The following is a 10,622-nucleotide window of genomic DNA, read 5'->3' as shown; positions in this document are numbered from 1 at the left end:
ACCATAACATAATATAATATATATATTCATCAGAATTTACTAGAATTTATTGCAAGGATGGCCTTCTGTTTCATGAGTTACCAGTGATGTGAAGCCTGATTTTATCAACCAGCAAAATAAAGAAATAAATTTGTCATTATCTAATAATAAAAAGAAATCATTAACAGGTCATTGAAGAACTCTCAATCATCAAAAGGTGATTCTCAGCAAATATTTGTGAGAACTTCTACTAGATATTGTGAGAAACAGAAAAAAATGCTATGTTTTACATTGAAAGTAATCACCGGGTTTCAAATTATTACCAGGAAGTCTGAAATTCAAAAGGTATGAGTTCTCTTCTCTCACTTACATTAAGAAATCATGTGATAGAATTGTATGTACAAAGAGTCTTGCAGATCATCTGGTCAGCTCCTTCTCACTTTTCTTCAGAGACAAAGAGGTTAAGTGAATTGCTCAAGGCCTTCAAGCTTCCCATATTCCCTTTCTTTTTCCAAGAAATAGGTGATTCAGTATCCTCACACACTCTTCTTTTCTTCTCTCTCATTTCAGGAAAGTGTCCTTCCTCAGGTATAAAATGCAAAGATAATCCTCTCATTGAGTCCTGAACCTGTCCTCTTCTGCTTACTTTGGGGTCTTCGTCTAGCAATGACCTTTATTTCTTAATTTTTTTCAAATTTAACTTCTTTTCTACTTCCCATAAAAGGAAATCAAATTGCACTCCATTCAAATCTCTCATCACTTTGTGATCTTTGAAAAATATTTTAAACATCTTATGGGAAATTTTATACACACACACACACACACACACACACACACAAAGTACAGAGAATAGAATAATGAGCTCCCCTTTGTGCAACATTCAACTTCAACAAACACCAGATAATGGCCAATCTTGTTTCATCTGTATTTCCACTTATTGCCTTTACGTAAGATTATTTTGAAACGAGTCTTGGATATTATATTATCTCTAGTATTTATCAGTAAAGTAAGGGACTCTTTCATTAAACATAACAGCAATGTCATTATCACACATTAAAATTAATAATATGCTTTACTAGCCATCAAATATATAGTTAATGTTTACATTTTTCCAATTGTCTCAAATAATTTTTAAAGAGTGTTTGAATCAAGATTCTAATAAGATCGTATTTTGCAATTAGTTAATATGCCTCTTAAGTTTCTTCTTTCTCTCTTTCTCTGTCTCTACCTCTGTCTCTGTCTCTCTTTGTCTCTATCTCTCTGTCTCTGTTTCTCTTTTTCTTTCTCTGCAATTAATTTGTTGAAAATTTGTATCATTTGTTAGGTAGAGTTTCCCACAGTCTGAATTTTGCTAATCATATCCTATGATGTCATTTAGCAGGTTCTGAACTCTCTGCTTCCAAAAACTGGTAGTTGAATCTAGAAGCTTGATCAGATTCAAGTTTTATATTTTCTGCAATAAATATTTTTAGATAGTGTTCTATACTTCAATTAGGAGGTAATGATGTCTGGTTATCTCTTACATGATATTGGAGGCAGGCTACAGATCCAGTGTCACACAACTGAGGGCACAGGCAATGGAAGGATCTGTTCTAGGCTGCAAGAAATAGGGGGCACATTGCTTGCAGTAATTTGAATCCTAAAGATGATTTAAAACCAATAATAAAACCAAGTAAAACCTGGCATAGTTTTTATTACTACTATCGCCACCGATTATCTAAAATAATGTCTCTGAAAATAACTCTTTTGTTGGACTAGGTATTAAACTACTGTGGTTGCTGCTGATTTTAAATAATATGTATGTAAGCTTCAACTTAACGGGTTTTTATTACCTGTCCTTTAACAGACATTTTCTTCAACTGGAAGCCAGTTTGAAGTCCAGTTTCACAGTTCGCCTTGACGCACGAAGACTTGACAAAATGTTTTCATTTTGAGAATAAGTTTATAGGATTTGAATTCATTAGAGCTTGCTTTGGGTGTAATCTGTGCCTCAAATCCCTGTGGGCTACATAGTCCTGTGGTTTATTTAAAATCAATAATGATATCACAGTTATCATAAAGAGGGATACACAGAATGAGAGTTACTTCAGTTCTCAAGTGGTCATTTTGTGGGACCACTTGAAGTTATTTGTTCTGATATTTTAAAAGACTGAAATAGGATGTGAATTGCAAGGTATGGTAGTATTATTCGGTATGTGAAAATTTTAGTTCATATCTAAAATTTTACTACATTTGATTTACTCGTTTAAAACTTAATTTATTCTTTAAACATTAATTGTTTTAAAACTAAAGAACATGTTTGTATAGAAAGGCAGGATAAACACATGATTATTTCTCTTTATTTACTAGTTTTCAAAATAATGAGTTTGTTCCCTATCATCCTCCAAAGGTAAGAAATTAGTATTTTTGTCTTTATGAACTCATCTTTTAAAATATATTTGATGTGCTTTGTAACACATGAAATTATTAAATTCATATTTGAATAATTACCCTTATCAATGCCTCAAATGCCCATCTGTGGCTGATGTGGGAGTATCTTTAGTTTAACTCCTGAGTCCTTTCGATACAACCTTAAAAGTCTTTGACTGTTTTCTGACTTTTGATATAATAAGATGTTTCAGGTTCTTTTTGTACATTTTTTCCAGGCTTGGCATCAGTCATTTCTCCAAAGAATACTGGTTTTAGTGTGAAATAGTGTTGAGATACAGTAATCTGAGCATTAAAGATGCTTACAGCTATGGTTTTGGTAATGATTTCTAGGCATTTTAAGTGGATAGTACTAGGTTAAAAAAAGGTAAAATGTTCAATAAGTTCATACTGATATTTCCAAATCAAATTTAAGACTCCAGGGATTTTATTTACCTTCAATATTACATCTCCAATTCACAATGAAAATTCCAGTTCTCAATAATGCCAACATAAATACCTATCTGCTTTATTACATAATTCATGCACAATAGTCTCAGAATAACAATACCAATACTACCATTCACATTATGATTAATGAAAACTTAAAATTTTTTCATGATTATTTTTGGCTATGAGGTGTCTTCTGCTAGGGATATATAGTTACATTACTGTGTTTTAAGGTCACTTGAATATTTTCCCTTCTTTTAATTGTGTCAACTTGATGTGTATTTAGATTCATTTGTTTCATGTGGCTTTAGATTACAGATTTCTTTTTAATATTAAATTTTTGTCTATAATTATGTAAATTATTTACATGATTCCAAAATAAATTCTACAGAGCAAGGTATATTCAAAGAAGTCTAGCTTCTACTCCTATTCCCTCCACCTCTCACCTTTAGGTGTTCTCCAAAAAAAATTCTGGTTTATTCTTCCTTTTTTAGCATAAGCAAATATTGGTTTATGCTTCCATTTCTAATAATTACAAATATAAACAATATCATATGAAATATACTTTTCATATGGGCTCATTTCTTAAGGGCTCTTATTGTATTAGGTCATTATTAATGTAATGGTAATGAAACCTACTTTGAGAGTTTCAGTATGTATTAAATGAAATAATGTGTATAAAGTGCTCATTACAGTTCCTGGCACATTAATTGTTGATTTTCTCATCTCTCTGTCCTCTATCAATTCAAATACTCCCTAAACCTGAAGGAACCTCATACGTACAAATTCTGTGAAAGGGCTAACCAAATTTTTCAACATCAGTCATTCTCACTAATGATTCTTTTTACAATCAATGAGAAATAATCAAATTTTTATCAAAACCTAATTAAGGACACACAAAACTATTAAATTCATATTTGTGTGTTCTTTTCATTTATTTTAGTTTCCCTGAACATGTGTACATACAAATTAGAGTAAAATACCTTTAAACATCAGACCTCATTTGTAACTGAAAGCATTCAAAGGAGCAAACATTCTAACTTGGGCTTCTTAAATTCCTAAGAGGTTTAAAGTTGAAATGAGGCTTTGAGGTATTCTCCCAGTGCTCTGTGTGGATTGTAGCACTATGGGTAGGATTTATTTATTTATATAAATTGGCCCATAAATTCTTCCAAATCATGGAGTAAGTGGAAGGATCAATAATTTTTTTAAGTATCTTGGTGGGTATAATTGGGAACTACTATCTCTTATTTAGTCTACCTTATTTTAGATAGAAGTGAGCCTCTGCTCTACTTAGCTCTTACAGTATAGAGGAACAATTGACATTATATATATTCACCATCTGATAACCTATCACTTTACAAAACTGCTCTTGAGTATAACTCTAGACGAAGAATAATCTGTCCTTGGCAATGACAGCTGTCTAATTGTTCAGTGGATGCTGTCATTGCTTAGGAGGGCATGGTATAATGACATTCAGCTCAGCTTTATACACTTCACATCCAAGTAACTGCTGAGAATGCCATAAGTTTGTCGACACATTCAGTGCTTGCAGGAGACAAGACCAGGTATGTGATCCTCAATAAGCTACCCAAGCTATTCTTGGAACTGGACAACTCACTTTACCTCTTTGAGACTTAATGCTCTTGTCTGTAAAATGTAGCCATTGTACAAGGTAAGTAAAATTTCTTCCAACTCTGCAATTCTATGACTCCTGGTCTAGCATGAACCTAATTAACATACTCTCATTTTCTCACAAGATTATTTTCATTTTAAATTTATTTATAAGTATTTTTGTGTTTAAAAGCAACTTCAATGGTGTGGGTAGGCTGCTATTCATATTATTTTATCCTAGCATGCTGGAAAAAAAAGAAATTAAGGAGGTAAATGTAAGTAGAAAAATTAGATTTTGTTGGTTAGAATGATGAATTTGAACACTTTGTTGCTCTTAAATGTTCAGACCCATGAAGTTCCTCTTTTACGTGAGAAGATATAGTACACATGGAAGATATTGTACACATGGAAGATATTGTACAGAAAGATAAAAATTGCAAACATTCATTGAGAACTTACATGCTGGAGGCCTTCAAATAGGTCCTCTCATTTAAACCTTAGACAAACTCTGTGTTATGTGTTACATCATTATTATATCCCTGTATTACATAAACTGAAACTCAGATATATTACTTACTTTGACCCCAAATCACACAATTTGTAAGGAATATAAATTGAAATTGAATTTTGTAGGGCTGTCAAGAATTGATATATTTAAAGAGCATAGGCAAGTACTCACATCTACTATGCATTATAACTGGGACCTCCTCTTCTTATTCTCCTTCTCCCCTTCCCACTCCCCTTTTTTCTTCTCTTTCTCTTTCTTCTTCTTCTTCTTCTGTCTCCAAAGCCCATGTCTATACCTGGTGAAGGACAGTTTAGTGCCCTTACATTTTAATACACATACTGTTGTTATCTAGCTGTGTGATTGAGGGCAAACTACTTTATCTCCCTGCTTTCTGTGCCTAGGTATTCAACTATCAAGTAAGAATAAACAGTATTTATTAGTTTTCAGTGAGGATTAGATGAGTTCATAAATGTAAAAATTAGAACAATACAACATATGATACACACAACAAATAGAAACTATTTTTATTAACATATTTCTTTCCTACACTGATTTTGCAGAAATAATTCTTCGAAAGCTATCATTCACGGAGTTATAAGTGAAATAGATAAAGTAGGTGCTAATTCGGAAAATAGAAAATACTGACAACACTTTATTGGTTGAATTCTCTGATATGATAGAGCACAGAATGACTTGTCCTTATGCTTTTATGCCTTAGAAGATTAGTCAGTTTAAGTCCATTCTGATCATTGCCTTTTAAAAGTAATTCCTCTGAAAACTAGTTGAGGAAGAAAGAGCAAATACTAAAACAAGGTCTAAATTTTCTTTTTTTCAGAAAATATCTCTGTCTGCATTGACATTAATTACACATAATTGAAATGTGATCATTTCTTTCATCTATCCATTTGTCCAGCCATTGATCCAACAATCAACTTATCGATTTATCCATCCATCTATCCATCTATCCATCCATCCATCCATCCATCCATCCATCCATCCATCCACTTATTCAATGATTTTTTCACCAAGAACTCAGAATTGCTCCACACAGTGAAAAGAAAATCAGCGTTGGAATTACATATCTAATACTGAAATTACATTCTATCTCTTGCTAGCTGTGCGATCTTGGAAAATTTACTTAATGCCTCTGAGCCTCAATAGTCTCAAGTGAACAATCAGGTTAATAACACCTTCCTTTATAGGCTGCCTGATCAATCCACAAGTATATGAAGGACAAAAAATTTATTTTCTGCCCAGAATAAGGTGTGAGCATAGTCAAACACCAAGTTTGTCTTGATCACTATTTAGTTCTTTATGATTTGGCTTATGATTTTGTCCTGCCTAGAGTAAGGACATTGCAGAATACAGAGCTGGAAAAGGCTTTAGTCCTCATCCTGTCCAACTTTCTTATTTAATAGATGAGAACATTTTGGTTCAGACACGCTAAAAGAGACTTTTCATAAAATCAAATCTGCTAACCTATAATGCATTATATTGTTTGCGCTTTTATTTTTCACTTTATCTTTCTCTTCTTATTTCACAATAAAAATGAGTACCTTCACTTATCTATCTTTAGAAAATTACCTTTCTTTGACATTCAATATTCAAGAAAGGTATTTTTTTTTCTAATCCACTTTACTCTTCTTACAGTATATCTTGGGATATTGGAAATATCCCATTTTTACAAATAAATCAATAAATTTAAAGAAATGCCCATCTAAATCTCCAAAATATACTTTATGAAACTTTGTAAGTAAATTATAAAGATTATATTGAGGAAAGGAAGCATAGGAATAGGCAAGAATTTTTTTTTAAAGAGGAATGAAGGGATACCAAAATATAATATAAGATTAGAGTAAATACAGTTATGTGGTTTTGGCATGAAAATGGAATCATAAATAAATCAATAACATAAACTAGATTACAGAAAGAGACTGTGATAAAAATAACATTTTAAATCAGTGGGAAAAATTATTTAATAAATGATATTGGGATAATTGGATGTACTTATGGATAAAAATTTAGAACCCTACCTTATAGTATAAACAATCTACACAAAAGAGAACCAATACGCTGTTAATGAATAAAGGAAAAAATTGATTCTATACATATGTAATGAATATGCAATCCTGTGTGCATTTAAAATAGCTTATGTGTGTGTGTGTGTGTGTGTGTGTAATGCCAATAAAGAAAATCATCAGAGTGAAGGAAAGAGGTTAAGAGCAGCTTTTATTTTTTAGTCTTTATATATATGAATTTTTAATGTTTAAAAATTTCTATTATTTTTATAATTATAAAAGAAACAGTCCAAAGCACACATACACACACACACAAAAACCCTCTTCCCATTGAATTGCACACTTTCTAAAATATTTTGATCAAATGTGTGTGCATTTTGCAAACCAAATCATATTTTAAAGTAAGTAGGGGAATTTTATTTTTTGGAAAGTTAGAGCGGGTTTCTTACAAAAAAGTAGAAGACATCTCCTAATATCTCCAGGTTGTAGGTTTAGGATTTGGTACATCTGGTTTTCTTTAATTGTGCTTATTTCTACTTACCCTTGATATCTGGGTGACCTGCTGTAGATTAACCATGCCATACTGACCTCTGAAAGATGAGGTCTATCATAGTCTCTGTTACCTGCTTCTACTTAAGCTTTTGCTGAAGAAAGTTTTCTATAGCTGAAATGAAGTTTGAAGACTAGAAGACCAGTTTTTTTCCATGTGGCATAGTGGAGCATAGAATAATACAGTTCTGATGTATAAATATATTCATTTTCTGTCACATTATGTGGATAAACTGGCATGGATAAATAACAAAGGTAGGTTAAACAAATATAATAATTAAAAATAACAGGAAACACATGTGAAAGACCCTTTTTAAAAATGTTTTCTGTAAATGAACTTACTTAATCCTCACAATAATACCATGAGACTTTTTCACTCACGAAGAAACTGCAGCACGAAGAGGTTGGTAACTTGCCCATATCCATGGAGCTACCAAGTGTTGAGACCAGGATTACAGCCTAGGCAATCCCATTCCTGAGTCTATTCTTTAATGACAGCCAATAATGCAATGAATATTCTTGTATATAAATTTTTTTATATCCACATGTACAAGATTTCCATTGGTGTGGAATTCTTGTCTCTAGTGTTAGTTTGAAACCTTGAGAGTTCCCAGAATGAAATCAGAAACTGGCCTCTATACAGGGAAGGCTGGAGAGACAAATGGAAGAGGCAGACCACTCCAGATTGGTAGGTATTAGGTTTAATAAATAAGGAAATTTTCATATGAGACTTGTCTTGGGTGACTGCAAGATGAGTAGATCTCAGTACCCACTGGCCAAAATGTAAAAGTTTATAGAGACTTTAACAGAATTCAGTCGCATAAACTGTCCAGATGGTCTCAACGACATATTATACTTTCTAGGTTGTCCTTGAAACAGCTCCTAGTGTGGAATTGTGAGTGGGACATACGATCCAAGGAGAGGGGAGAGGGTGAAGAGCCTCTGATTGTCCAGGTTGAGCTCAAGGGTCAACTGGTGGTCACGTTCTCTCAATGACCTTCTGCAACTTTCCTAGATATTGTCAATTTCTTCAATTTCTCCACATCTTTTCTAACACTTTAAAATGACTTACTATTGTGCAGTCTGGTTACTGTGGAAAGGTAGATCATTGTTTTAAATTTTCATTTTACTTACAACTAGAGAAGTTGAAATGTTCCTATTGGGCTTTTCCTATAGTTTTGTAAGATTTTATTTTTATATTCTGAATGGTAAACCAGATATTCCATATAAATATTCCTGAGCTCTTTGTTCTGTTCATTTGGTCTATTTTCCTAGCCCTGCACTAGTATACAATTTTTATAGTTACGTGAGATTTTCCTTCCTTTTTCCTCCTTCCCCTTATTTCCTCCTCCTCCTCAGTCTGCTCCTAGAACATTTTGTATTTGATAAGCCAAATACCTCACCACTTTCTTTTTCAAAATAGAATTGACCATTGGTGGCCATTTAGCTCTTTTGTATAAGTGTTAAGATAAAGTGATCAAGTTTCAGAAAAATAAATCTGTAGCACTGAGTATATAGATTAACTTGGGAGAATGGTTATCCTAGTTCTATCCAGCCTGTACTTTTGGAAAATGTTGAAAGCTCTAATTAAATTAGTTGCTGAATCTTAACAGTTGATGAATTTTGCTGGCTTTAATAGCTGTTTGCCAAAAGAGATAAACAACTTCTAAAGTAACTACCAAAGAGCATGGCCTCTGTCAGATGTCAAGTGCTGAGGCTAAAATTTAAAAAAAAATATATAGTTATTTTAATAAATATTGAAGTCTTTATATATTGGTTTTTAATCGATGGTATTGTTGGTATTTCTCTGGAAGAATAATATGTTGTAAATACTGAGGATCCACATTTGGGCACTAATGACCACCATTTTTTTTACCCAAGACCAGGTACTTGGGATTATCTAATAATTTATTTGGCACCTATTAGAACAACTTTGGGTGATCTTGAGCTGCTGAGCTGGAGACGGGTGTTGCAATGCAAATTTCAAGCACGTGTTGATCTTGAATGATTCCAATTTAAGGGTTAGGATTGAGCTTTGTTGTATATATTTCAAATTTATTTAGTTTAATCTATAAGACAAAGTTATTACAACTCAAATAGATATCATCTCAGATAAACAGGTTAAAAAATCAGACAAAAACTTCTGCAAGTTTCTATAGCCTGACTGTGCTACCTTCAACACTCATGTAGAGAAGAAAACCAAGTTGTGAGGTTTGATACTTTTTCTTTAGACTTATGAACATCCTGGTGTTGGAAGAACAAAGGTTACCATATGCGTGTCAATTATTTAGAATATAAATACTACCACTCCTTTTAAAACTCATTTTGCACCATGGCTTTCAGAAACAGTTTCTACCACATGGCAAATAACTGTGTTTGGCTATTTCATATTGATTACCTTATTTGTTCTTCACAGAAATCTTATATATTAGCTACTTATCTCCAATTTATGGATGAAGAAACTGAGGCTTAAAAAATTTTCCTAAGTGCTATAGCTAAAAGCAAACAAAATCAAGTTTCAAATACAATTCTATTAAATTCAGGTCTGTGTTATTTAACATCATTCCATTTGTTCTAACATTGGCTAGGACCTGAGTGATTAAAAACAACAAAAATCGAGTGCTGATTCTTGTAGGTACTAATTTCTAAAATTTGAGTCATTTTTTTTTTTTTTAGCCAGCCAGTGATGGTCTAACACAATGTTTATTATTCTGCTAATTTTGTTACTTAATTTGCTGAGAAGCCTAAATGATTTGCTAATAAAGGCAACAATATTGCACAATTGGACAATTCTAATGTTAGTTGCATTTGGAAGTGCTCTCATTACTCTAAACATAGATTTAGCTGCCTATTTGAGGCTTTATCAAATTCTAATTTTTAGTGTTCTTGTCCTCTCAGCCCAGTTAATAAACCAAATATACGACAGATTAGCCATGCCTAGAGTTGATGCTGACAAACAGGAACGCTTCCTTTATGTTTTTCACTTTAGATTTTATTTGACTTTGGAAATTGAAGTAAATAGATTTGAAAATGAGCTATTTTGAGATAGATTAGTCCTAATTTCTGTATTGAATTTTAAATTTTAAAATAAAGGTTAT

This window comes from Pteropus alecto, unplaced genomic scaffold (genome assembly GCF_000325575.1).
Source record: "Pteropus alecto unplaced genomic scaffold, ASM32557v1 scaffold121, whole genome shotgun sequence".
NCBI classification, from domain to species: Eukaryota; Metazoa; Chordata; class Mammalia; order Chiroptera; family Pteropodidae; genus Pteropus; species Pteropus alecto.
Note: the sequence above shows the minus strand (reverse complement) of the source record.